This window comes from Somniosus microcephalus, chromosome 8 (assembly GCF_052327205.1).
Source record: "Somniosus microcephalus isolate GS21.2 chromosome 8, FLI_Smic_1.0, whole genome shotgun sequence".
Classification (NCBI taxonomy): Eukaryota; Metazoa; Chordata; class Chondrichthyes; order Squaliformes; family Somniosidae; genus Somniosus; species Somniosus microcephalus.
In genome coordinates, this window is record NC_140994.1 from 171,439,594 (window position 1) to 171,467,396 (window position 27,803).

A 27,803-nucleotide genomic window follows, 5' to 3' on the forward strand; every position below is an offset into this window, starting at 1 on the left:
GAAATTATAATGGGGAAATAAGGAAATGCCAGAGACTTTAAACAAGTATTTTGTATCTGGCATCACAGTAGAAGACAAAAAGCATACCAAAGATAGTGCAGAACCAAGGAGCTAAAGAGAGGGAGGCACTTAAAGTAATTAAGATCAGTAGAGAAAAAATACTTCAGAAACTAACGGGACTAAAAGCTGACAAATCCCCATGACCTGATGACCTACATCCTGGGGTTCTAAAAGAGGTGGCTACAGAGACAGTGGATGCATTGGTTGTGATCTTACAAAATTCCCCAGATTCTAGAACGGTACCAGCAGATTGGAAGGTAGCAAATGTAACCCTGCTATTCAAGAAAGGAGGGAGAGAGAAAACATGAAACTACAGGCCAGTTAGCCTGACATCAGTTGTCAGGAAAATGCTAGAATTCATTATTAACAAAGTGGTAACAGGGCATTTAGAAAATCATATGATTAGGCAGAGTCAACATGGTTTTATGAAAGGGAAATCATGTTTAACAAATTTATTAGAGTTTTTTTGAGGATGTAACCAGCAGGGTAGCTAAAGGGGAACCAGTGGATGTAGTATATTTGGATTTCCAAAAAGCATTCGATAAGGTGCCACATAAAAGGTTGTTATGCAAGATTAGGGCCCATGGGGTTGGGGGTAATGTATTAGCACAGATAGAGGATTGGGTAACGGACAGAAAACAGAGTAGAGATAAATAGGTCATTTTCAGGTTGGCAGGCCGTAACTAATGGGGTGCCGCAAGGGTCAGTGCTTGGGCCTCAGCTATTTACATCCATAGTAAATGACTTAGCTGAAGGGGCCGAGTTTACTAATGATACAAAGCTAGGTGGGAAAGTAAGCTGCGAGAAGGACACAGAGCCTGCAAAGAGATATAGACAGGTTAAGTGAGTGGGCAATAAGGTGGCAGATCGGAGTACAATGTGAGGTTATTCACTTTGGTTGGAAGAATAAAAAAATATTTTTTAAATGTTGAGAAACGATTAAATGTTGGTGTTCAGAGAGATTTAGATGTCCTCATACAGGAAACAGAGTTAGCATGCAGGTATAGCAAGCAATTAGGAAGGCAAATGGCATGTTGGCCTTTACTGCAAGGAGGTTGAGTACAAGAGTAAGAAAGTCTTACTACAATTGTACAGGGCTTTGGGGAGACCACACCTGGAGTAGTGTGTACAGTTTTGTAATCCTTTTCTGAGGAAAGATATACTCGCCTTAGAGGCGGTGAAACAAAGGTTCACTAGATTGATTCCTGGGATGAGCGGGCTGTCCTATGAGGAGAGATCGAGTAGATTGGGCCTATACTCTCTGGAGTTTAGGAGAGAGAGGTGATCTCATTGAAACATGCAAGATTTCTGAGGGGGATTGACAGGGTAGATACCGAGAGGTTGTTTTCCTTGGTTGGAGAGTCTAGAACTCGGGGGCATAGTCTCAGGATAAGGGGTCAGCCATTTAAGACTGAGATGAGGAATTTCTTCACTTAGAGGGTTGTGAATCTTCAGAATTCTCTACCCCAAATCGCTGTGGATGCTGAATCGTTGAGTATATTCAAGGTGGAGATAGATCGATAGATTTTTGGACTCTAGGGGAATTAAGGGATATGGAGATCGGGCGAGAAACTGGAGTTGAGGGTGAAGATCAGCCATGATCATATTGAATGGTGGAGCAGGCTCGAGGGGCAGTATGGCCTACACCTGCTTATGTTCTTATGAACACATGAATATCTAGCACAGACCTGTGAATTTAGAACAGTGACTTCTCATGATGGTCCAGTGGGATTTTAAACCTACCTCTAGCCCTCTCTAAAATCATTTATTTAGCAGGAACATTAATCAATAAATAGTTAGAACAAGAAAAAAATGTCAATTGGAATAGAGGAAAAAGTGGAAAGGAATAGAGGAAGAAAAAATTCTTGGGATAATCCTATCTGATTTTTGTGGAAACCATGAGGTTCGTGATCTGGAAGACAGCGAGGGCATACACTACAGAAGATATGGGCGAGATACAACTTATCATTGTATTAGTGTAACTCTTCAACAGACATTTCTGAAACTAGTATCCAACAGAACCAGGTGGTTTGGAGCCTTTTCAAAAATTTCAGAAATTTAGACATTGGCCCGTAATTTCCGATAGGCGGCTTCCTGCGTGCGGATCCTCCTATCGGGAAAAAAAATATACGCTCTTACCCGAGGGCTCCCGAGGTCCGGATGCTTCCGATGCTGGGCCTCTCCAGAGTCAAAATCCGCAGAGCCCATGTATCCCCTTCATACTTTTGACAGATAGACCAGTCAAAAGTATGAATGGAGATCATCCCAAAAAGACACTAAAACATTTAAATAAATTTTTAAAAAACCATCATGTTTTTAAAATGAGTTAAAATTACATTAAATTAAATATTTTAAACAAAAATTTAATAAAGATTTTTAGGGGGCTAAAAAATAAACTTACCTTTCTTAAAAGTATTTAAAAATTATAAATGAGTGAATTTTTATTTTACTTTTTTCAACTCTTATGCTGGTAAAAGCAAGCCGTACACCTGATTTCTAAGGGTTTTCAGCGGGCGAAGGTTCTGCAGAAAGCGGAACTCTCCCCTCGCAGAGGCCCTTCTCCAGGGCAGGCGTCCAATCTGTCAAGAGCATTCTTGACAGATTGGAAATGCCGGTTTTCAGCGCATGCGCTTTGCATGCCTGAAACCTGCATTTCCGATGTCTCTACGGGTGTGTACACAGCTTGTACCCACCCGTAGGCATCGGAAAATACGGGCCAATAAATGATAGCAAAAATTTAAGACTACCATGTTCTAGGAAATGCATTAGATCATTACGTGCTTAATAAAAGCTACATGGTATTTGATAGGTTAGTCCTTTTACATATGGCCACTAAACCACAGAAGATTCAACAAAAACTGAAAACACCAAGGATGAGGGTGTATAATTTTTAACGAGCAGAACCAGGTGATTTAAAATGTTTACCTTGGTTAACTTAATCTGTTAAATGGTCATCTAAATTACCATATGCATCTTCGATAAATGATAGCTTTGGTGTCTGAAAAATGAGAAGCAACAACTAACTGGGAGCTAAATATAATCATGCTATTCATTTCAGCAAGTGGGAAAAAAAATCTTCCATTTCAGATGAGTCAACATGTCACTCATTTTTGTCATCAGAATGTCAAAGACCATTATATATAAAAACTCATCAATCTCAGAACTGTTACAATGCAGCTTATTTTCAGGTAGATCAAGATTACATAGAACAACTTGACCTAGAATTGAAAAAGTCAAACCGAACAATACACTTCCCAAAAAGAAAAAAGGTGAATCATTTTTGAATGTATTGCCAAGAACAGCTATTATCAACTTAAAAAGGAAAAATCTACTTACCATGTTTAAACTGACAAAGTTTGGCAGTCACAAACTTGACAGATGTTTTTTGTTTTTCAGTCACCTGACAGTGCACTGATTAAATGTCAAATGAGCACACTCAGCCTGGGTAAAAATAACTCCCAGTGTTTGTGCCAAATATGAGGCTACACATCTCAGCATTTTTCACGAGGCATTCAAACAGTGTTCTTAAAGCCAAGGTAACACACAAGTGAATCAGAGTTTCACCATAGCTTATGATAGCGACATATTATTACGTGAGACAAATATACAGTACTGAAGAAAAATGCAGTCAACAACTCTGTTACACAACATGCTGCTTGCCCCTGATGTAGGGAGTTCAATGCATGCTACTTTTGCTGACTCCTTTCGCCTTAATGGTTTCTGAATCCAAAGTGTTGCTCTGCTTGTTCTTCTGCCCTTCAGCCCATTTCCTACATCTTCTCATGCCTAGGCATGCTGGCACATTTGTGGTCCCCACAGCTCCAACTTGTTGGCTGCTGCCTCCACTGCTACCCTGAACCTTTTCTATCTCACCAAACACCATCCAAGTTATTCTGCTGGTTCCCCTTCAAAACACTTCAGTCCACCCGGTCTTCTACTGCTGCTCCTAGCTTGGATATATTAACATTACCATGCCTCACCCTCAGCCAAATCTTCACTACTCTAGGATCATCCTGGAGGGCAAGGGTGACCCACAATTGTCTTCTCCACAATAATAACCTCCCCAAGCCCACCTCCCACCTCCCCAAACCCACCTCCCCAAACCCACCTCCCACCTCCCCAAACCCACCTCCCCCAGCCCACCTCCCCAAACCCACCTCCCACCTCCCCAAACCCACCTCCCACCTCCCCAAACCCACCTCCCCAAACCCACCTCCCACCTCCCCAAACCCACCTCCCCAAACCCACCTCCCACCTCCCCAAACCCACCTCCCACCTCCCCAAACCCACCTCCCACCTCCCCAAACCCACCTCCCACCTCCCCAAACCCACCTCCCACCTCCCCAAACCCACCTCCCACCTCCCCAAACCCACCTCCCACCTCCCCAAACCCACCTCCCCAAACCCACCTCCCACCTCCCCAAACCCACCTCCCACCTCCCCAAACCCACCTCCCACCTCCCCAAACCCACCTCCCACCTCCCCAAACCCACCTCCCCAAACCCACCTCCCACCTCCCCAAACCCACCTCCCACCTCCCCAAACCCACCTCCCACCTCCCCAAACCCACCTCCCACCTCCCCAAACCCACCTCCCACCTCCCCAAACCCACCTCCCACCTCCCCAAACCCACCTCCCACCTCCCCAAACCCACCTCCCACCTCCCCAAACCCACCTCCCACCTCCCCAAACCCACCTCCCACCTCCCCAAACCCACCTCCCACCTCCCCAAACCCACCTCCCACCTCCCCAAACCCACCTCCCACCTCCCCAAACCCACCTCCCCAAACCCACCTCCCACCTCCCCCAACCCACCTCCCACCTCCCCCAACCCACCTCCCACAACCCACCTCCCACCTCCCCCAACCCACCTCCCACCTCCCCCAACCCACCTCCCACCTCCCCCAACCCACCTCCCCCAACCCACCTCCCACCTCCCCCAACCCACCTCCCCCAACCCACCTCCCACCTCCCCCAACCCACCTCCCACCTTCCCACAACCCACCTCCCACCTTCCCACAACCCACCTCCCACCTCCCCAAACCCACCTCCCACCTCCCCAAACCCACCTCCCACCTCCCCAAACCCACCTCCCCAAACCCACCTCCCCAAACCCACCTCCCACCTCCCCAAACCCACCTCCCACCTCCCCACAACCCACCTCCCACCTCCCCAAACCCACCTCCCACCTCCCCAAACCCACCTCCCACCTCCCCAAACCCACCTCCCACCTCCCCAAACCCACCTCCCACCTCCCCAAACCCACCTCCCACCTCCCACCTCCCACCTCCCACCTCCCCAAACCCACCTCCCACCTCCCCAAACCCACCTCCCACCTCCCCAAACCCACCTCCCACCTCCCCAAACCCACCTCCCACCTCCCCAAACCCACCTCCCACCTCCCCAAACCCACCTCCCACCTCCCCAAACCCACCTCCCACCTCCCCAAACCCACCTCCCACCTCCCCAAACCCACCTCCCACCTCCCCAAACCCACCTCCCACCTCCCCAAACCCACCTCCCACCTCCCCAAACCCACCTCCCACCTCCCCAAACCCACCTCCCACCTCCCCAAACCCACCTCCCACCTCCCCAAACCCACCTCCCACCTCCCCAAACCCACCTCCCACCTCCCCAAACCCACCTCCCACCTCCCCAAACCCACCTCCCACCTCCCCAAACCCACCTCCCACCTCCCCAAACCCACCTCCCACCTCCCCAAACCCACCTCCCACCTCCCCAAACCCACCTCCCCAAACCCACCTCCCACCTCCCCAAACCCACCTCCCACCTCCCCAAACCCACCTCCCACCTCCCCAAACCCACCTCCCACCTCCCCAAACCCACCTCCCACCTCCCCAAACCCACCTCCCCAAACCCACCTCCCCAAACCCACCTCCCCAAACCCACCTCCCACCTCCCCAAACCCACCTCCCCAAACCCACCTCCCACCTCCCCAAACCCACCTCCCACCTCCCCAAACCCACCTCCCACCTCCCCAAACCCACCTCCCACACCCACCTCCCACCTCCCCAAACCCACCTCCCACCTCCCCAAACCCACCTCCCACCTCCCCAAACCCACCTCCCACCTCCCCAAACCCACCTCCCCAAACCCACCTCCCACCTCCCCAAACCCACCTCCCCAAACCCACCTCCCCAAACCCACCTCCCCAAACCCACCTCCCCAAACCCACCTCCCCAAACCCACCTCCCCAAACCCACCTCCCCAAACCCACCTCCCCAAACCCACCTCCCCAAACCCACCTCCCCAAACCCACCTCCCCAAACCCACCTCCTCAACATTAACTCCAAGTGTGAACAGCTCATAGATTTCTGTGTTTCTAAGATTGAGATCATGTATTCAGCTGCTTCTGCTGCTGCTACCCTCTTCCTATCTTCCTCTGCTCCAGATCACGCTCCAGTATCCCACCCACTCTAGCTCTAATCCCCTGCACTCTGCAATGTCTCCCCACCCTCTAAAAGCTCCTCTCGTCCATGAGACCCATCTCCTGCTCCCTCAATCCCCTCTCCACCCAACTCTGGACCACTCAATTATCCCTCCAGGCACCCATGCTAGCTGACACACTTAATGGCTTTGTTTGCTCAGTTACCATCACTAACAGCACATCGTGAACTAGATCATATTCATCACCACCAAGACTGCAATATTACCTGCTTCGGCCCCTAACTCATCCCTACCACTTCTGAAACCCTTACCCAGACTTTTGTCACCTCCATTCTATTTCTCCAATGCCATCCTACCCAGTCTCCCAACCTCATTCCTCCAAGAACATGTCCAAAACTCAACTGCCCATTTCCTGTCCTGCCCGCCCGTTAGCTTCACTGATTTTGATTGGCTGTGTGCCCAACGTATTGAATTAAAAACCTTCATTCTCATCTTTAAATGCCCCCACGGCCACCTCTGCAACCTCCTCCAGTCTTACACCCCCTCCTGTAACCTTTAGTCTTCCAATTTTGTACATCCCCTCCCTCCCTTTGCGCCACAACCAGCAGCAGAGCCTTTAGCCACCTTGGCTCCATCTCTGGAATTACCTCCCTAAAACCTTCCACCTCTCAACTTCTCCATCTTTAAAAACTTTAAAACAGCTCTCGGCAATCACCAGTCTCCCAATTCTCCTACAGTGGCTTAGTTTCCAATCTTTTACTTATTTACTTGCTTGTCATCCCTTTGGAGTGCCTTGGGACATTTTCTACATTAAAGACACTATATAAATGGAAACTATTATGGCCTTGATACTGATACTACTTTTAGGAGTAGAGTAAGGAGGTATGGCAGAGTTATACTGCCTGCTCACGTTAGCAGCTTTTTGGGGAAGCAGTGCCAAACACGTGTAGCTAAATACACTTCCGATCACTGGCCAATTTATGATGTTAGTAAAATTGTTTTCAAACATTAAAAATGATCTTTAATGTTAAGGTGGCCATCTGTGCTGCCCTTAAGTTTGAAATTTAGCTTTACAATGGTCGCCATTACACCAGTGGTACCTCTCCAGATGTTGTACACTACTACAAAATAAATCACGATCACAGTTCATACTTTCACTGGACAAAATGCAGAGGTGTTGGTTTTGAAACAAAAAAAATATCCACCATCAAATGATACATTGGCCCAGAAATTCAGGTCTCCACGGGTAAGTACGCACGGAGTACTCACCCGTAGGCCCAATGGAAGTGCCGGTTTCCTGCCGGCACTTCCGTTCCCCTGAAAGGAGGGGTTAAGAGGTCAAACGTGTGCGCAGTAGAGGCTGCGCGTGCGCATCGAACTTTTTTTTTTTTTTTTTTTTATTATATATACAGGTTTGCCCGGGAAGGCAAGTCTGCAGAAGTTAGACATGTAAAAAGCAGGCATAAGGCCCTCTTTTTACAAGGTTAGTGGTGAATTAATTAAAATTAAAACATTTTTTACTCACAGGTTTATTATTTTTAAATACTTTAAAGCAATGTAAGTTTATTTTTAGCCCCGTTAGAAAATAAAATTATTTTTCAAAAATTTAAATTGTTTAAAAAAAAGTTATTTCATGTAATTTATAGCTGATTAAAAAAATGTATTTGAAGATTTAGTGCTGTTCTGGGGCCGTAGTATTTATAAGTCTTGACAGCACTTCCTGTCAGACTTATGAATGAAGCATTCCCTGCTCCGATTGGCTGCCCATGGCCCACGTGATCCCAGGGGACGCATCGAACTAACTGCGCCCCTGGGATACGTAAGCACTGCGCGCCGGCAGCTGGACCAGGCCCCGGATCGGAACTCCACGGGGGGCCCACAGCTCAACGGCCGGCGCGCAAGGTAAGTGCAGATCGAGGGCTTGCACCCGCGGGAAGCCCCCGACCCGAATTTCTGGGCCATTCTCTTACTTCCCCGCCGTGTTGTAACACAAAGTTTAATGCTACAGTCTGAAGAAACGGCTGAATAAAAGTTCAACTCGAACATAATCATAGATTAAAAAAAATCCGGTGGTGGGGGTTACAGTAAGGAGCGGCAGTTTAAAAAAAAAGTGCTCGCAACTGAAATTAGAGGGAGGTTCTTAATTTACGAGCTAGACTGTAAAAGCGCTTGTTCACGTAGACAAACTCATTCTACAGAAAGACGCTAGCCAGCACAAGGTTCAACATATACAGCATGGGAACCAGTTCTTGATCTGTCCTTGCAACCTTAGATGTGGGCCCTACTTCATCATTTCTAATCCTACAGCAACATCAATGTAAACTGAATTAAGTCTCCACCACCTAACCATAATGTAGACAGTGGTTTCCTTTGGCATGACTCATTTATAACTATCTATATGGAGAGTTAGGTAGGTTCTACAGAAAAGCTTGTGTGCAAGTCATGCAAGCATTATGAGATGCTAAATATTTATCCAATTCGTACTGTAATCCTAGTAAGACAGCATTATTCATTTAGTCCACTCTGAATTTTTTGACAGTAACAACCTTCTCCAAATGCAGGAGCCAGTGGCATTTAGACAAAAAATGCACTGTGGCAATTCTATTTCCAGCAAATTTCTCAAAACTCAGGAATTTTGGTTGAGGCATTCCCCTGACCAAAATTATTCCAAGCACCTCCTCTTGTCTGAAATGATCTTCGTCAAATTATTTAAACTGAATGTCCAAAGAGGATTTCAGAACCCTCTTTGTGCAAATGCCAACATGATTCATGTTCACCATCATCTCATATTTTGAGAGGCTCTTTAATAATTCATTTGGAAAAACAAATGGCAATGAAAACAGTCCATGACGTGGCAAGGCTGCTGGTGCTCTGCATTCATCCAGTTTCCAGTGGGCAGATTCAGAACGGTGAAAACTGCATTATGTGCAAAGATCACGTGTGCTGTTCAAGTCAGGTTTGGTGACTTGCTAAATTTCTGACCAGAGTTTCCTTTGTCACAGTAAATTCTGTACAGGCCAGCAACTTAAAAGCCACACAATCAAAAGTAGTACATTAAATTCAGACACATATTCCTTAATGGACATTTATCCTGGATCAAACTGCATACTTAATTCCCAAAAGAGACACTAATTCGTTTAAATCATTGAATTAGTATTAGAACCTTCAACCTCCCTCCTCTTTTAATCGCTGATACTAAGAATATTTTTTAAAAAATGACAACTATTACTTAATTTTTAAAGGTCCTAATTGTGCTCCAGCCATGAATAAGAGGACAAAATTTGTAGTTGTAGAATTCCTCAGCCTCTTGGGAAGAGTTGAAGATTCTTGCCTTTCCTTGTAGTTTGATCAGGAAGTTAGTTGGTTAGAAGTAGCCAAACTCCATCATAGTTTCTTTAAGTAACCAAATCTAGACAACTGCTTCTGAAACTCGGCAATAAATTCCAAAAAAACACCGTTTTGAATTGAGTCAATACTGTCCAATTTCCTTGCTACAACTATTGTTTATTAAACCTGAGCTGTTTAACAATTGAAATTCTGGGACAATTGGATGCAAAGGTGTCTAGATGTAGCATATGATGCATCTTATCAATTTCAAACAGGTTGAATTCTAGTGAGCAAACCTTGTAGATGAGAAATACCATATTTTCATTTCTGCCTCTTCAAGCAAGCCTACAAGGCACACGTTGGCCCCGATTTTTTTTAAATTTTTTATAATATTCGTTCATGGGATGTGGGCATTCGTTGGCAAGGCCAGCATTTATTGCCATCCCTAATTGCCCTCGAGAAGGTGGTGGTGAGCTTGAACTGCTGCAATCCGTATGGTGAAGGTACTCCCACAGTGCAGTTAGGGAGGGAGTTCCAGGATTTCGACTCAGTGACGATTTAGGAACAGTGATATACTTCCAAGTCAGGATGGTGTGTGACTTGGAGGGGAACTTGGAGGTGGTGGTGTTCCCATGCGCCTGCTGTCCTTTGTCCTTCTAGGTGGTAGAGGTCACGGGTTTGGGAGGTGCTGCCGAAGAAGCCTTGGCAGGTTATTGCAGTGCATCTTGTAGATGGTACACATTGCAGCCACGGTACACCGGTGGTGGAGGGAGTGAATGTTTAAGGTGGTGGATGGGGTGCCAATCAAGCAGGCTGCTTTGTCCGGGATGGTGTTGAGCTTCTTCAGTGTTGTTGGAGCTGCACTCATCCAGGCAAGTGGAAAATATTCCATCACACTCCTGACTTGTGCCTTGTAGATGGTGGAAAGGCTTTGGGGGGGGGGTGTCAGGTGGTGAGACACTCGCTGCAGAATACCCAGCCTCTGATCTGCTCTTGTTGCCACAGTAGTTATGTGGCTGGTCCAGTTAAGTTTCTGGTCATTGGTGACCCCCAGGATATTAATAGTGGGGGATTCAGCGATGGTAATGCTGTTGAATGTCAAGAGGCGATGGTTAGGCGCTCGCTTGTTGGAGATAGTCATTGCCTGGCACTTGTGTGGTGCGAATGTTACCTGCCACTTATCAGGCCCAAACCTGAATGTCGTCCAGGTTTTGCTGCATGCGGGCATGGACTGCTTCATTATCTGAGGAGTTGCGAATGGCACTGAACACTGTGCAATCATCAGCTAACATACCCAGTTCTGACCTTATGATGGAGGAAAGGTCATCGATGAAGCAGCTGAAGATGATTGGGCCTAGGACACTGCCCTGAGGAGTTCCTGTAGTGATGTCCTGGGGCTGTGATGATTGACCTCCAACCACAATTATCTTCCTTTGTGCTAGGTATGACTCCAGCCAGTGGACAGTTTTCCCCCCGATTCCCATCGATTTCAATTTACTGGGGCTCCTTGATGCCACACTCAGTCAAATGCAGCCTTTATGTCAAGGGCAGTCACTCTCACCTCACCTCTGGAATTCAGCTCTTTTGGCCTGAAATAAGGAGGAATTTCTTCACCTAGAGTGGTAAACCTGTGGAATTCTCTGCCACAGAGGGCGGTGGAGGCCAGTTCATTAAATATATTCAAGAAAGAGTTGGATATATTTCTTAAGGCTAAAGGGATCAAGGGATATGGGGGGGAAGGCAGGGACAGGGTACTGAATTTGGATGATCAGCCATGATCTCATTGAATGGCGGAGCAGGCTCGAAGGGCCTACTCCTATCTTCTATGTTTCTATGTCCATGTTTGGACCAAGGCTGTAATAAGGTCTGGAGCCAAGTGGTCCTGGCGGAACCCAAACTAGCCATCAGTGAGCAGGTTATTGATGAGTAATTGCTGCTTGATAGAACTGTTGATGACACCTTCCATCACTTTGCTGATGATTGAGAGTAGACTGATGGGGCGGTAATTGGCTGGATTGGATTTGTCCTGCTTTTTGTGGACAGGACATACCTGGGCAATTTTCCACATTGTCTGATAGATGCCAGTGTTATAGCTGTACTGGAACAGCTTGGCGAGAGGCGCGGCTATTTCTGGTGCACAAGTCTTCAGCACAATAGCTGGGATATTGTTGGGGCCCAGAGCCTTTGCTGTATCCAGTGCGCTCAGCTGTTTCTTGATATCATGTGGAGTGAATCGAGTTGGCTGAAGACTGGCTTCTGTGATAGTGGGGGGCCTCAGGAGTAGGCACTTCTGGCTGAAGATGGTTGCAAACGCTTCAGCCTTGTCTTTTGCACTCCCGTGCTGGGCTCCACCATCACTGTGGATGGGAATATTCATGGAGCCTCCTCCTTCCGTTAGTTGTTTAATGGTCCACCACCATTCATGACTGGATGTGGCAGGACTGCAGAGCTTTGATCTCATCTGTTGATTGTGGGATCGCTTAGCCCTGTCTATAGCATGCTGCTTCTACTTTTTAGCATGCATGTAGTCTTGTGTTGCAGCTTCCCCAGGTTGGCACCTCATTTTTAGGTACGTCTGGTGCTTCTCCTGGCATGCTCTTCTGCACGCCTCATTGAACCATGGTTGGTCCCCTGGCTTGCTGGTAATGATAGAGTGAGGGATATGCCAGGCCATGAGGTTACAGATTGTGGTGGAATACAATTCTGCTGCTGCTGATGGCCCACAGCACCTCATGGATGCCCAGTTTTGAGCTGCTAGATCTGTTCTGAATCTATCCCATTTAGCACAGTGGTAGTGCCACACAACACGATGGAGGGTGTCCTCAGTGTGAAGACGGGACTTTGTCTCCACAATGACTGTGCGGTGGTCACTGCTACCAATGCTGTCATGGACAGATGCATCTGCGACACGTGGATTGGGGAGGACGAGAAATTATGCGGTGGGATACCAGCAGAGCTGTTAACCAACTTATATTAAAGAGATTAATACCGACACTAAAATAGTGGAGAGGAATTTCAAATGAATGAATCAAGCGCTCACCTACTAGTGTTGCATGGCATAAGTTCAAGACCATTATTTCTTAAGGCGGCCTGCTCTGGCCTCCAGTGTGGCAAATATATTAACTGCCCTCACAAGCTTATCTTCTGTGGTGGGTCTTGGCTCCAATTCAGATTTTTTTTTTTTCCAGACACAACTTTAAGCTCAACTGATTTTTTTTTAAAAAAGGTAAAAGTTCATTCCTTTCCCGTCACGAATGTATTTTTGATGGATGAAAACTCCTGCAGCATCATATGGTGGATAGAGTATTGTCCACTGCTTCATATCTGAACAAATTGAAGGATCATTTTAATACAAACCTTTCAAATAGGTTTTTAAATGAAGAGAAAAACAAGGACTTGCTAAAAATATTGAAAGAACCTCCAAATCAACTGAATCAAAAAGATGATCACTGTGGTTCAAGTTAGTATTCAGAATCTCAGCCAATTATGACCATTCCTTCAGACTACAAACAAAAAATGAAGGGGCTGATGACATTTTATATAATTATAAAGCATTTATACATGATGGCTACAAGCTGGAGTTTTGCAAAACAATAATTATGTACAATTGAGAAGAAAGGGTCAAAGAAAGTGTTAGAGCATGAGTATTTAGTAAAATTCTAAGAACTGCCGGTGCAGGTTAGGTTGATTTGGCTATGATAAATTGACCCTTAGTGTTAGGGGATTAAATACGTGGGGTTACAGGGATAGGATGGGATATGTGTCAGTGCAGGGATAGGGTGGGATATGTGTCGGTGCAGGCTCGATGGGCCGAAATGGCCTCTATCTGCACTGTAGATTCTGAAATCTGAATCTGAAACACTGGCCAGTAAAGAATTCAAAATACTCTTGAATTTAACAAGCACACTTTAGAGTTCTGTGCACATTATACTGGCATTTGAAGACAGTGTTGTCTTTTCCTTCCACCTGAGCCACTGGGGCCTGAGTGTTGTGGGAAAGAGGCATGAATATGGGAGGTGATGACATGTTCAAGAACTTAAGAGGAAAGAGGTTGCAGATGGAGCAGTAACTTTCCAAGGGACAGAGGATTCAAGGGCACTTTTTTTTTTGGTGGGGGGGGGGGGGGGGGGGAGAAAGAGAGGAGATGACGACTGTGGTTTTGAAAGGGAGAGAGTGATAGTACTCGGAGAGTGAAGCATTTACAGTGTCAGCAAGTATGGGGCCCAGGAAGGGAAGTTGGGTGGTCAGGTTTAGAGGGGATGGGATCAAGGTAGCAGGAGTTGGGTTTCAGGGACAAGATAAGCCCAGAGAAGGCATGGGGGAAAATAGGGGAGAAACTAGAGAAAGACATGCATTCAGGGGGAACCTTAGCTGGGCAGGCAAAGGGAACTGGGGGGGGGGGGGGAAAGAGTAGAGACAGCTGAATGAATGGTATCAATCTCAGTAACAAAAGGAGTCCATGAGCTCCTCACATTTGCTGTTGGAGGCAAGGGTGCAGGTGGGGGAGCGGTGGGGGGGGGGGGCGGGGAGGAGTCTCTCAGTGCAGAGAAACTCAGGGTGGGCTTGGTACACAATGAGGGTTATAAAGTGAGGGGTAAGTACACATGACACGACTGATCGCAATTGTAACTGCCAACTTGTGAACAATTTTGATTTTATTAAAGCATATAAATAGCAACATTCTTCTACAAATGACGATGCCTATCTGAAATGTTGCTGTTGTTTTTACCTGATAATTAAACACCAGCCACCTCCCCCCAACCCTTCCTGTGGATTAATGCCACAACAATAAGAATTAACAGTTACTTACACCTCCACTAAACCATCTGTTATTGTTTTCAGGCTATGATAATCCAGAGCGGATTACATATTTTAGACAGCATGTCATCACAATCCACACTGCAATACAGATGGAACTTTTCAATCCTGTTGCTTACATTAAAGCAATGTGTTCAACACAAACACTCCAGAAGTTGATCTCTCTGTACTCGTGAACATAATATCCTTGTGACTTAGTTCACAAACTTTAAAATGGAATCTAAGAAGTTCCTGGAAGGCAACTAATGTTATTACTGGAAAGAGTTGGTGCTGTATGGAAAAGAACCCATATAAAGAAGAAATGCAGATAGGAATGCATAAACCAATTCAAATTTGCTGAAACCTTCTCACTTACTCACACAACTGTAACCCAAAGCTTCATATTTAAATAAGGGGTTGAAAAGCTGTTTAAAACTGGATGATCTCATAAGAAAACAGTGCTGTGGCTCTGAATAATCCATTTAGGCTGAGCATTAGAAGTTTGCTGAATTAAAAACTAAATGAACAAAATGGGAGTGCACATCACAGATTTTACCATGTAGAGATTGTTCTGGTATGAGATAAATATGAGAAATGAAACTGTTACTGGCATAGTAACAATTCTGATTTATGCATACCTCTTCTCATTTTGACATAACATCTCAAAAGCTTGACATTTATGTATGAAAATATATTATAAATGAAGAGAGAGTGATCCTGACATAAATACAACAGTGGACATCAGGTGAGGACAGGGTCAGAATCAGCTAGAATGATCAAGCAGCCGCCCTTCATTCGCTTTCCAGACTCATTATGAAGAGTAGCCACGTGGGCAAGATGTTAGAGAGAAATTACACGCAACAGAATCATACTGCAGCATGTTGTGCTGCCTTCAGGAGAGGAGGTATAAAGGAAGACTGAACAAAGGAAAAATACTTGAAAGTTACCCAACTGCCCAAAGTTTACATTCATTAAACTGCATGTATTCTTTTAATGTAACTTAGTGGATTGCCTATAGTGTTGATCATAGTAAGTTGGCAGAAGTGTTATTCTATGACAGGAGCATTATACCATGTAATATTCCACTGCCAAAGTTGGTCTCATCCTTCAGGGCCACAGTCTAATTGCTGAAAGTAACAGCCTGACGTCAATTCAAATTTAGTTGCTGTTTGATGAGGAAGTTTGCAGAATTGAAGGTACAATTTTAATTTCAATTTTAGAAAATAAAAGCACAAAATAATTGCTTATTTTTTTCTTTTTTATACTTTAGTCTGAAATACAATGTCTTAAGCATGACAGATTACACAGATCTATTTTCATTCCATACCATGTGGAAACTGACTAAGAGCAACCAAAGGACATTTAAACTACAGTCCCAGGCTGCAGGCCTATGGGTCTAAGAGGTCATTCAACAATGAGATACAAGACTCACCTCACTCAGATATTCCTCTATGACTCACGGCACAAAATCAAATCACTGGTTTATAAAAAGATATTAGAACAAAGAGCAAAAAAACCTGCACATAGGTCAACTGCCATTGTATAAACATGTTGCCACATGATCCAAGAGATATAACATTTATACAGCTCTTGAACTTGACCAAAGTAACACAATTTGAGACATATTATGCGGTCAGTTCCATGAGTTGCATTAAATTGGTGTAGCTTGTTTTGGGGGGGGGGGGGGGGGGGGGGGGTGGGTTAGTTCAACTTTCAGAAAAAAATTAAATTCTGAAGCTAATTATCGCACCTGTATTTGGATGACCATTAGAAAAGGTCAATGCTAATCATTTACACCTGTGAGACAGACGTTCTAGCTTCTACAGAGAGGGATAGAGATAGAAAATTAGGGGTGCACAAAGTGTCTTTCCTCATTCTAAATTGATTTTTTAAATTTGAATTTTCAAAGCAGCATTTTTTGAAAGAAACAGATAGGAAGGGAGGGCAAGTGGGAAACAGGTTGAGGGAGAGAGGGGTCTCGCCATCTGCCCTTGGGCAGAGCATGACAGAGAATGTAGAATTATGGAGTGAGAAAGGGACATAAGTGTTCAGCGCATAGGTTAAAGGGGAAAAGGTGGTGTTTCTGACATTTACCAGCACTTTCCATTATATTTTGTTGTCTCCTGTTGCCATTGGGCTAGTGGATGTTTTTGCCAAATGCCTCGCTTCCATTGTGTCCCCTTCACCTTCCCACTATCCATACTCCTTCCTACCACACCCTCACTCCCATCACTACAAAGGGTAGTAGAAATTTAGAACTCTTTCCTCAAAGACTGTCGATGCGAGGACAATTAGAGCTTTCGAGATAGAAATAGATAGACTTCTGTTAGGTAAGAGTATCAAGGGATATAGAGGAAGGTGGGAAAATGAAGTCGAAGTGCAGATCAGCCATTATCTGATTGAATGGCGGAACACTAAAGGGCTAAATGGCCTACTCCTGTTACATTTGCATATCAAAATCAGCTCATATCATTACTGCACTGAGCAAAAATTTCAATTTGGGGCCAGGCTGAGGCCTTGCAGTAAGAACTTTTATGAAGGTACTAAAAACACAGACGACAATTCAAATGGTTAAATTTAATAACGTCGTTGCTAAATATTCATCTCAAGAAAGAGATGGCGTGCTTCGACCAAGGAAGCAGGGTGCAAAGGAGAGCGAGAGGGTGAAAGGGAGCATGTGTGTGTCAGGGATAGTGTATTTCAAGTAGAATGAGGACCTGTATGAAGAAGAGGAATTGTTGCGAGTGTGCATGTGTTGCGAGAGGGAAGATGTGTATAATGGAAATACATTCAGAAATTGTTCGAAAGGGACAGAGTACCAAATGACAAACGACATACAAAACGTAGAGAGCAAGCTACAAACTGTGCAGGGCATACAAGAGAATGAACTAAGGAGAGACTTTCACAAAGGCAGAGTAAGAAACAAACCTAATTTTAATCAGCAGCATGATTTAAAATGTTCCTGTTCTGCCTCTCTCAGCCAGCCTAGCATTGAAGTATGTCTCCAGCTGGTTAATGTAACAGCGGGCCATACAGACGTCAAGCAATCAGCCCAATCATCATTTAAATTTAGAGTTTAGTTTACACTGCCAATAAATGGAGCAAGTGCCGATTGGAGCAGCTGCCAGAGTAATCCTTTAGTCATTTTCTTCACTCTTGGGCAAGTTCAGAGGTAAGAAAACAGCTTTTTAAAAATACACTACTAATTAAAATTGAAGTTTCATGGTATGACTCCTGTCGTTAATCTTCTGATTAATTCAGTAATTCTTTGGGAGATCAATTAGCAAGGTTAGAAAAAGTTTACCTGTGCATATACTTCCTGTCGATCACACTTCCTCTAACACCTCAGATGTCACACTTATGGTATAGGAAATCTATATCACATTTACACCCATTGGCTCAAATTTTGTATTCACAATTCAACAGGTAGGCACCATACCAATCGAAAAGCAGATAGCAAACCCTCCAATGAAAAACTACTGAAGTCTTCTGGAAACAACCAATGCTCAAATCCCAGTCAAGAAGTTGAACTGATCAAATCACTTAAACAACTTTTTTTGTCCTCTGTTAAATTCCCTTAGCCAGAGTTGCACCAAGGTAAAAAAAATACAATTTATAATATAACTAACATGGCAGAATTGCCCAACACCTGTTGGAAATGTGCTAAGTTTTGCCCCAAGGTTTAACTGCTGCCGAGTGCCTGGGCTCATTTTTCACTGATGGCCAATGTTTGTACAGCTGATGTGACTGATTAGAGTCCACCTGTATCCATGTCATTGGACCACCCCATCCTCCCAGCCCAATGCACAACCAGTGCACTCTTTCCCGATTATCTTCAACACAGTCACACCTTGTATGCTCAAACCCATCTCAAACCTTCCCCCAGCCTTTCCACTGCTAAATGCACCTTTTACTACATTTGCCAACTGTATATTAGTATTTATAACAAAGCACGTACAGATCCAAAAACTGGCTTCAGGCCCACAATGGGTTTTGATGGGCCGTGACAAGATCAGGGGTGGGATGGGGCACAATCTCTTTCGCCTGCCTCCTCCTTCAATGCTGCCAGACACCAGGATACCCCTCTCAGACGCTGGGGTAACTTCCACAGTGCACCCAGAGCCCTGGACCGCAACCCCTACCCCAGTCTATTGCTCTCAGGTTCCAGCATCCCCTAACCACCCCCAAGTGCTTCCAGGGCAAAATATCCCACCTTCCTTATGATACCACCTCTCAGAAATACACCTGCAGTACAGCCAAACAACAGGACTCTCCTCTCTCCAATTTTGTTACACCCCAAGTGCTGCAAAACCCGAAGTTCTCCCATTGTTCTGATGCCAAACTCCAGGCCCACCCCTTAATTTTACCAAATCTCAGGAGCCTCCCCATCTATGCTGATAAACCTCAATCCCCTAGTGCTGCAAAACATTAAGATTCTCAACCAAGTGCTGTCAACCCCAGGAAACCACCCCCAGTTCTGCAAAACTCCAGGAGCCCAGTGCAATACACCAAGATCCCCATTCCAGTTCAGCTAAATTCCAGGACTACCCTTGAGTGTTACTAAACCTAAGAAACAGCAACCTTCCCCCCCCTCCACAGTGCTGCTAAACTCCAGCCCCCAAAGACCAGTACCTTCCATCTTCCCAGAGTTGCTAAATACCAGGCCTACCTCCAAACTGGTACATCTCACCTGCCACCTTACTGTTTATCCTGGACTTTTAAAAAGGTAAAAGAGCATTAATTACACAGGCAAAAGACCATAATAATGAAGGCTACTCATCTACAGCTTTCACAGAGAAATGCAGAGTCGTGGTACTTGATTCCCAAAACATTTCTACAAATTTCAGAATATTATGTAATAAAAATGCAATTGGGCTGGTCATGACAAACACTATTATTGTACTTTTTATCTCAACCTTAAAAAAAAAAAAAAAATCCCACGATGCACAGAAAGATGGGTAGACAACATGTAGCAGATTGAAAGCAGATGTGTCGAGTTTGGCGATACTGGGTAGGGTGCAGTTATGGAGGGTGCCAAGCTTCAGAAAGTGATTCTATCATATGGCAGCACTATGGAGGGAGACATGCTTTGGTAGCATTGGGGATGGAATATGGGGTTTATTCTCCTGGGAAATTCCTTGGGTTTGGCAGCACTGGCAGGGATCCTGTGGAATGGCAACACAGTGGCAGATGGGGGTTCCAGGGCCTGTCAGTACAGAGAGTGGAGGGCCCCAAGAGATGGCAGCTCTCAGGAGGATACCAGGGCCTGAGGCACTGAAGCAAGTCTTAAGGTGCTGCAAAACATGGGGGCGTACAGGGTTTGGAAGCACTAGGAAGTTACTTCCGGACTCGGAGATAGGAGGAAAATCCCCAGGTCTGGATAGGGTTCCAAGAGACCTGGGAGAAAGTCCCCAGACTGTGGAAGCAATTGGGACATGATTGGGAGGGGTGGGCAGGGTCCAATGAGATTAGGAGGGGCACAAAATGGTAGGATTGGACGGTGGGTGGGGTCTTTAATCTTGCAGCATTGATGGGAGGTGGGCTGAAAAGAATCTGTCCCAACCCATCCCTATCTCAGTTGTCTGGGGTACCTGGCTGCATTCCAGCCTTTAATATTGGCCCAGAAATTCAGGTCTCCACGGGCGAGTACGCATGGGGTACTCACCCGTAAGCCCAATGGAAGTGCCGGTTTTGTGCATGCACTGCGCATGCGCAGGAAACCGGCACTTCCGTTCCCCTGAAAGAAGGGGTTCAGAGGTGGAACGAATGCGCAGGAGAGGCTGCGCGTGCGCATCGAACTTACGTTTTATTTTGCAGGTTTTCCCGGGAGGGTAAGTCTCCAGGAGTTACACTTTTAAAAAGCAGGCGTAAGGCCTGCTTTTTACAAGGTAAGTGGTGAATTAATTATTAAAACATTTTTTCCACAGGTTTATTATTTTTAAATACTTTAAAGAAAGGTAAGTTTATTTTTAGCCCCGTTAGAAAATGTAATTAATCTTTTCAAAAATTTAAATTATTGTTTAAAATAGTTATTTCACGTAATTTACAGTTTATTTTAAAAATGTGATTTAAAAAAAATTTATTTGAAGATTTAGTGATGTTTTGGGGCTTATAGTATTTATAGGTTTGACAGCTCTTCCTGTCAAACTTATGAATGAAGCATTCCCTGCTACCATTGGCTCTCCATGGCCCACGTGATCCCAGGGGACGCATCGAACTAACTGCGCCCCTGGGATACGCAAGCACTGCGTGCCGGCAATTGGAGGGGGCACAGGATTGGAATCCCACGCGGGCCCACAGCTCAATGGCTAGCGCGGTAGGCAAGTGCAGGTCGGGGGCTTGCACCCACGGGAAGCCCCCGACCTGAATTTCTGGGCCATTGTATTTGCATTGAAGTGCATTTTGCACTGAATGCCAGCCAAGAAGTGGGGTGGGGGGGGGGGAAAAAGAGAATGCTCGACAACTTATAGGCAAGTTAAAATAAATTTTGCATGTTTCTATAAGCCAGTCATGTTGTAAGTTGTATATTTAATCTTGGTGTAGCAAGAGGCTGAGAGAAAAAAAATGGTTGTTAAAGTTTTCAAATGGTATTTTGAGAGATTAGACTGGTTCATCATCTCCTTTCAGAGAAGTTTGCATGTGGCCAAATTACAATCAATAAATCTGCATTAAAATGAACAAATTTGTAGGAGTGGATAAGGGTCCTGGGATTTGTGAACATTGGGAGGGGTGCTGAACAGTGCTATCTTGGAGACCAAGCTTGGAAGACTCAATCAGTGGTAAGGAAAATGAATAGGTAAGTTTTAATTGTTAGAGGGGCATGACTGAAAAGTTTGATGAAATAGGCAGAACAAGAAAAGGTATCAGGAATACTTAAGTGCAGGCAAGCCCCGCATGCAGCAAGACCTGGACGACATTCAGGCTTGGGCTGATAAGTGGCAAGTAACATTCGCGCCACACAAGTACCAGGCAATGATCATCTCCAACAAGCAAGAGTCTAACCACTGCCCCATGACATTCAACGGCATTACTATCGCCGAATCTCCCACCATCAATATCCTGGGGGGTCACCACTGACCAGGAACTTAACTGGACCAGCCACATAAATACTGTGGTAACAAAAGCAAGTTAGAGGCTGGGTATACTGCGGCATGTGGCTCACCACCTGACTCCCTAAAGCCCTTCTACAAACTACAAGGCACAAGTCAGGAGTGTGATGGAATACGCTCCACTTGCCTGGATGAGTGCAGCTCCAACAACACGCAAGAAGTTCGACACCATCCAGGACAAAGCCACCTGCTTGATTGGCACCCCATCCACCACCTTAAACATTCACTCCCTCTATTACCGGTGCACCATGGCTGCAGTATGTACCATCTACAAGATGCACTGCAGCAACTCACCAAGACTTCTTTGGCAGCACCTCCCAAACCTGCGACCAATACCACCTAGAAGGAAAAGGACAGCCGGCGCATGGGAACACCATCACCTCCAAGTCACACACCATCCTGACTTGGAAATATATCGCTGTTCCTTCATCGCTGGGTCAAAATCCTGGAACTCCCTCCCTAACAACACTGTGGGAGTACCTTCACCACAGACTGCAGCGGCTCACCACCACCTTCTCGAGGGCAATTAGGGATGGGCAATAAATGCTGGCCTTGCCAGCAACGCCCACATCCCAGGAAAAAAAAGTGAATGAAGAAATGACATTCAATGAACTGAAGTATGTAAAATTAGTAAAAATGTATATATTTTAGCAGTTTGAAATAGCTACTTTTATTCTAATATTTGTGGAATCTGTTTGGAGTCATAATATTGAAATCATTTAAAAAAGAGAGGCTGGCATACAGAACACAAAATAGTACAGGACATTATGCTCAATCCAAGCGTGGCATAACTAGAAAAGTGAAAATAATTAGAAAAGCATACACAGGCCACTATTATTCAAGATCTGCTCAATGTCTGTATATTAGGTCACTGGCATCACACTAAGCGACGGTCTTATTAAGTTTAACTTACCGCAACACCAGTTTAAAAAGCACACCCCAATATCATGCTCGTTTTGGCAGAAGCTTGAAGCTACAAGGTGTATAGTCTTTCCCCTGGATTGAAAGAACAAAAACATGCATATAAAATGTAACTTGCACACAAGGTACAAGACCTGTTTTAATAAGTAATGGCTTCAACATTCTGACAAAATTCCTAAATAATATCAACTTTTAAAAAGGAGCTTTTTTTCAGAAACTGCAAAGGAATGTACTAAAATCTAATTTCATTGGCCTAAAATATTGAGATCAAGGTGATCCATTTATTTAATATGCACAACAGGCCAAGTAGAGCCCATCAAGTGGAAAAAAAACCTAAGGGCGATCTGCCCATATGACAGAGTGTCTCTAGAGTTTCCAGTTTTAAACAATAAATTTAAGTCTGTGCTAAAGTTAAAGGTGAAAGGCCATGCACATCAGATATAACAACAGAAAACGCTGGAAAACTCAGCAGGCCAGGCAGCATCCATGGAGAGAGAAAAAGAGTTAACGTTTCAGGTCGAAGACCTTTCGTCAGAACTGGAAACAAGCAGGAAAAGGAACAGATTTTAAAGCAAGTTTAGGGGCTGGGAAATGGGGGAGGGGATGAAAGAACAAAAGGGAAGGTCTGTGATAGGATGGAAGGCAGGAGAAGAAAAGAGATATTCAAGGCAAGAGGAGATGGTAATGGGACAGGTTAAGAAACAAAGGATGGCTCTAGATGGAGTGTGAATTGCGCTGGCAGAATGAAAGACAGCTGCCATGTGGGGAAAAAAAAGCACAAAAAAAAAGTGTGGATAAAAAATGTGATCGGGGCCGAGGTTATGATCTGAAATTGTTGAACTCTCTGTTGAGTCCAGAGGGCTGTAAAGTGCCTAATCGAAAGATGAGGTGCTGTTCCTCAAGCTTACGCTGAGCTGAGCTTCCGTGGAACAATGCAAGAGGCCAAGGACGGTGAGGTCCGAGTGGGAATGGAGCGGTGAATTAAAATGACAGGCGACCGGAAGCTCGGGGTCCCCCTTACGGACTGAATGGAGGTGTTCCGCAAAGCGGTCACCCAATCTGCGTTTGGTCTCCCCAATGTAGAGGAGACTGCATCGTGAGCAGCGAATACAGTATACTAGTGCAAGTAGTACAAGTAAATTGCTGCTTCACCTGGAAGGGGTGTTTGGGGCCCTGGACAGTGGGACATCACTGCACATCAGATACTCAGTCACTTGCCTCCTTACAACTACACACCCAAAGTTCAATGGCAGTGCCCACTGACAGCTGCACACCTGCTCCTTGAATATACTCTTGCCTGCCTTTTTGAACCTTTCTCTGCACCAGCAGGGCTGCCCACCATCACCACTACAGTAATGGATAAAACACTTTTGCCTTTCCTGTTAATGATTATGGCAATAAACCTATTGGTTCTTTTAAATATTCAGTTTCTGTTAGCTACTATAAACAAAATACAAATTTGTGTGTTTGGCAAGACAGCTTAATTAAAGTCAGTTATTTTGACATGCATAGCAAAAAAGTATTCCAAACAAGATTTTGGGCAAAAAGGTTAGAAAAGCCAAAAGGACAGAGCATGGCAAAAAAATAGCATCAAGCATTCAGGGCCTATAGAATCATAGAAAAGTACAGCACAGGAGGTCATTCGGCCCATCGAGTCTGCACCGGCTCGTTCCAGTTAGTCCCACTCCCCTGCTCTTTCCCGCCTTCAAGTATTTATCCAATTCCATTTTGAAGGCTACGATTGAATCTGTATCAACCACCCGATCAGGCAGTGCGTTCCAAATCCCAACCACTCATGGCGTATAGAAGTTTTTCTTCATGTTGCCTCTTGTTCTTTTGTCAATCACCTTAAATCTGTGCCCTCTCGTTAGCAACCCTTAAGCCACTGGAAAGTGTAACGTCCGTGTGTAATTGAGACACGGACTGCAGGAGTTGGTTATAACAGGTGTTTACTGAATGGAGACAAAACTGGAACTACTATACAAAGTTACTTCACAGGCTTATATACCGGGGTGGTCACTACTGGTACTGCAGTATACAGGGGCTGCAGAATATAGTTCCTTCTTCAAAGTACATACACTACAATTCCTCCCCTTTTAGCTAAACAGTACATAACATTCGATTAATAATTAAATAACATATTTACAATGACAGTTGCTATATACATTAGCTGAAGTTAAGCAATTATAAATTCAGTCTTTGAGGAGGCTTCCTGATTCTGTCCGGATAACGCCTCTCTGGGGTATCAGGTTCTTCTGGCAAAGTTGATTCGGGATCAACGTCGTTGTTTGGTTCGTCTGCTTCCAATATCACCGATTCTGAGGTAGATGCAATTGGTACTTCGGTTTCATCACCAGGTGTATCGGATCGTGGTGTGGATTTGACGTTTTCCAGTGACTCTAGAATCTGGTCAGCATGGCGTCTTACAATGCTCTCTCCAACGTCCACGGTATACATTAGAGGTCCTGGCCGTGTGCAGATCGTTCCTGGCTGCCATTTCTCTGTGCGGTAGTCCCGGGCCAAAACTGGTTGACCTATCTTAAAACTCCTGGTTGGCCTTTCATTCATATTCTGAAACTGCCTGTTCTCCACATCTCTTCTGATGTTTGGCTTAACCAAATCCAAGCGGCATCTTAGTCTTCGATTGAAGAACATCATGGCTGGAGTTTGGTTGGTAACCGCATGTGTCACATTCCGGTAGGCAAACAAGAAGTTATCCACCTTGTGTTGTAGGGGTATGTCTTCATTACACATTGCCTGGATAGCCTTCTTGAATGTTTGAATGAACCTCTCAGCCAATCCATTGGTGGCTGGATGATATGGGGCGGCTGTGTAATGCTTAACACCATTGTTCTTTAAGAACCTCCGGAGCTCTTCAGACACAAACTGTGGTCCATTGTCGGAGCAAATCTGTTCAGGCAGCCCATTTCTGGCGAATATGGTTCGTAAGACTGTGATAGTTTTTTCTGTGGTGGTTGAGGACATTTTTATTACCTCTGGCCACTTTGAATGTGCACCCACCGCAATTAAAAACATCGAGTCCATAAATGGACCAGCAAAATCAATGTGTACCCTTTGCCATGGAGATGAGGGCCACTCCCATGGATGTAGAGGGGCTTGTGGTGGGGCGTTTTGGACCTTCTGGCATCCTGTACAGCTCTTGGTCATCTCTTCGATTTCTCTATCGATTCCCGGCCACCACACAAACGCTCTGGCTAAGTTCTTCATTTTTACCCCTCCCAGATGACCCTCATGAAGCTCATTGAGCACTCTATCCTTCAATTTGGGTGCAATTACTACTCTGGATCCACACATCAAGGTTCCTCGGCACACTGACAGCTATTCTCTTCTCGGCGAGAATGCTGGCAACAGTGGTTCGCCATGTGCTGGCCATCCCTTCACCGTTAAATCATAGACCCTGGAGAGTGTCGGGTCTGTGGTGTATGTGCCTTGAAGAGCCCCCTGTACTGTAATGCCGGTAATGGCCACTCGGGCTTTAAGCCTGTATATTGTCTTGTATCTGTTAGTTCACCTCCAGACTTTGTTCAGTAAACACCTGTGAAACCAACTCCTGCCTTCCGTGTCTCCATTAACACACGGATACAACAGTGGCGGCGAATTGGAAACGGACTTACCTGCAATTCGGCAGCACCTCAAGGAGATCGATTCCTCAGACGAAAGTCGAAGAAAAGAAAGAAAAAAAAAACAACCTGTGGTTTCACCAGCTAGCCGAGCTGGTGGCAGGTACTGCAATAATCCTTCCTGGGCGGCGGGCTGGGGCTCCATCGGCCGGCTCTGCAGCGGGGCCGAGCAGCGAAGGCGGAGGCAAACAGAGACAGAGGGGGGGAGCACTCGGGAGACGGCCGGCGCTGCAAAGCAGGTCGGCGTTCGGACCAAGCAGAGGGAGGGAAAAGTCCCAGAGAGTCCGGCGGGAACGAGTCTCCACCTGTAAATAAAAACCGCGGAAAACAGCGTTGTCAGCAGCAGCGGCCGGAAAGCGCCATTTTTTTCTGCAGGGAAGAAAGGAAAGCGCGGGAGGCGCCATTTTTTTTCCAGGATGCCTAAGGCTGGCAATATTAATGCTTTTGATAACGACAGAGGATTGGACCACATATGTGGAAAGAGTGGAGGTATATTGCACAGCAAATGAAATAGAAAATGATAAAAAGGCATCAGTACTTCTAAATCTAATGGGCGCAAAGACATACGGGCTGTTACGAAACTTAATCACTCCAGCCAAACCAAAGGACAAGAATTTTAAGGAGATTGTTGATACCCTACAGGAGCACTTAAACCCAACACCGCTGCTGATAGCGGAACGATTCAAATTCAAGAGGAATCAGCACAAGAATGAAAGTAACGCTGATTACCTCACCGAATTAAGGAAGCTATCAAAGCACTGCCAATTCGGGGCAGGACTGGCAGATTCTCTTCGAGACAAATTCGTCTGCGGTCTCCTAAGTGAAGGAACACAGAAAAGGCTACTTTCTGAGAAAGATTTGACACTGGACAAGGCTTTCAGTATGGCTGTATCATACGAAGCAGCCGCAAGAGGAGCTGCAGAGATACAGCAAAAGCCACAGGGCTTCGGCACCCATGAAATGACACGGGGTTGAGAGATGTTATCACTGCGTCAGATCCACCCATGACCAGAGGGACTGCTGGTTCAAGGACAAAGCATGCAGGCAATGCGGAAAGATTGGACACATTGCACGTGTATGCCGATCTGGACACAAAAAATCCACGGACAGGAAAAAATCAATAAGGAAAAGTACAGAAAGGTACAAATGACGGACAGTAGCTCCGAAGACCAGAAGAGCGATAGCGACTCCGGAAACAAGAGACTAAGCTGTCTCAAATTACATAATGTAATTGCCAAAGAAGATTACCAGACCATTTGGGTTACCCTCACGATAGCAGGGTCCCCAGTTAAAATGGAGCTAGATACAGGATCAGCTCTGACCATCATAAGTCGGCGGGATTACGAGCGGCTATTTCCGCATATACCTTTGAAAGACACATCCATTATCTTGAAAACATATACGGGGCAGAAAGTATACCCCAAAGGGAAAATAAGGGTGCCTGTTGTATACAACAGCAAGGAAATACAGAAGTTGTATTTATACGTTCTGCAAGATGGTGGTCCACCGCTGTTAGGACGTGAATGGATCAGGAAGATAC

At 45.3% G+C, this 27,803-nt stretch overlaps 1 protein-coding gene across 5 annotated transcripts in view; it reads right to left on the reverse strand.

Moving 5' to 3' along the window:
• LOC147113931 (uncharacterized protein KIAA0232-like) overlaps positions 1 to 27,803 on the reverse strand; it is an 84,900-nt gene that overhangs the window by 43,064 nt on the left and 14,033 nt on the right. For 4 of the 5 annotated variants that reach the window (XM_085995362.1, XM_085995365.1, XM_085995366.1 and 1 more), the window contains one exon: positions 22,615 to 22,697. The exons of the other annotated variant lie outside the window; for it this stretch is intronic. The gene's annotated coding sequence lies outside the window, so the exon portion shown is untranslated. The remainder of the gene's footprint in view (positions 1 to 22,614; positions 22,698 to 27,803) is intronic. 5 annotated transcript variants of the gene reach the window in all.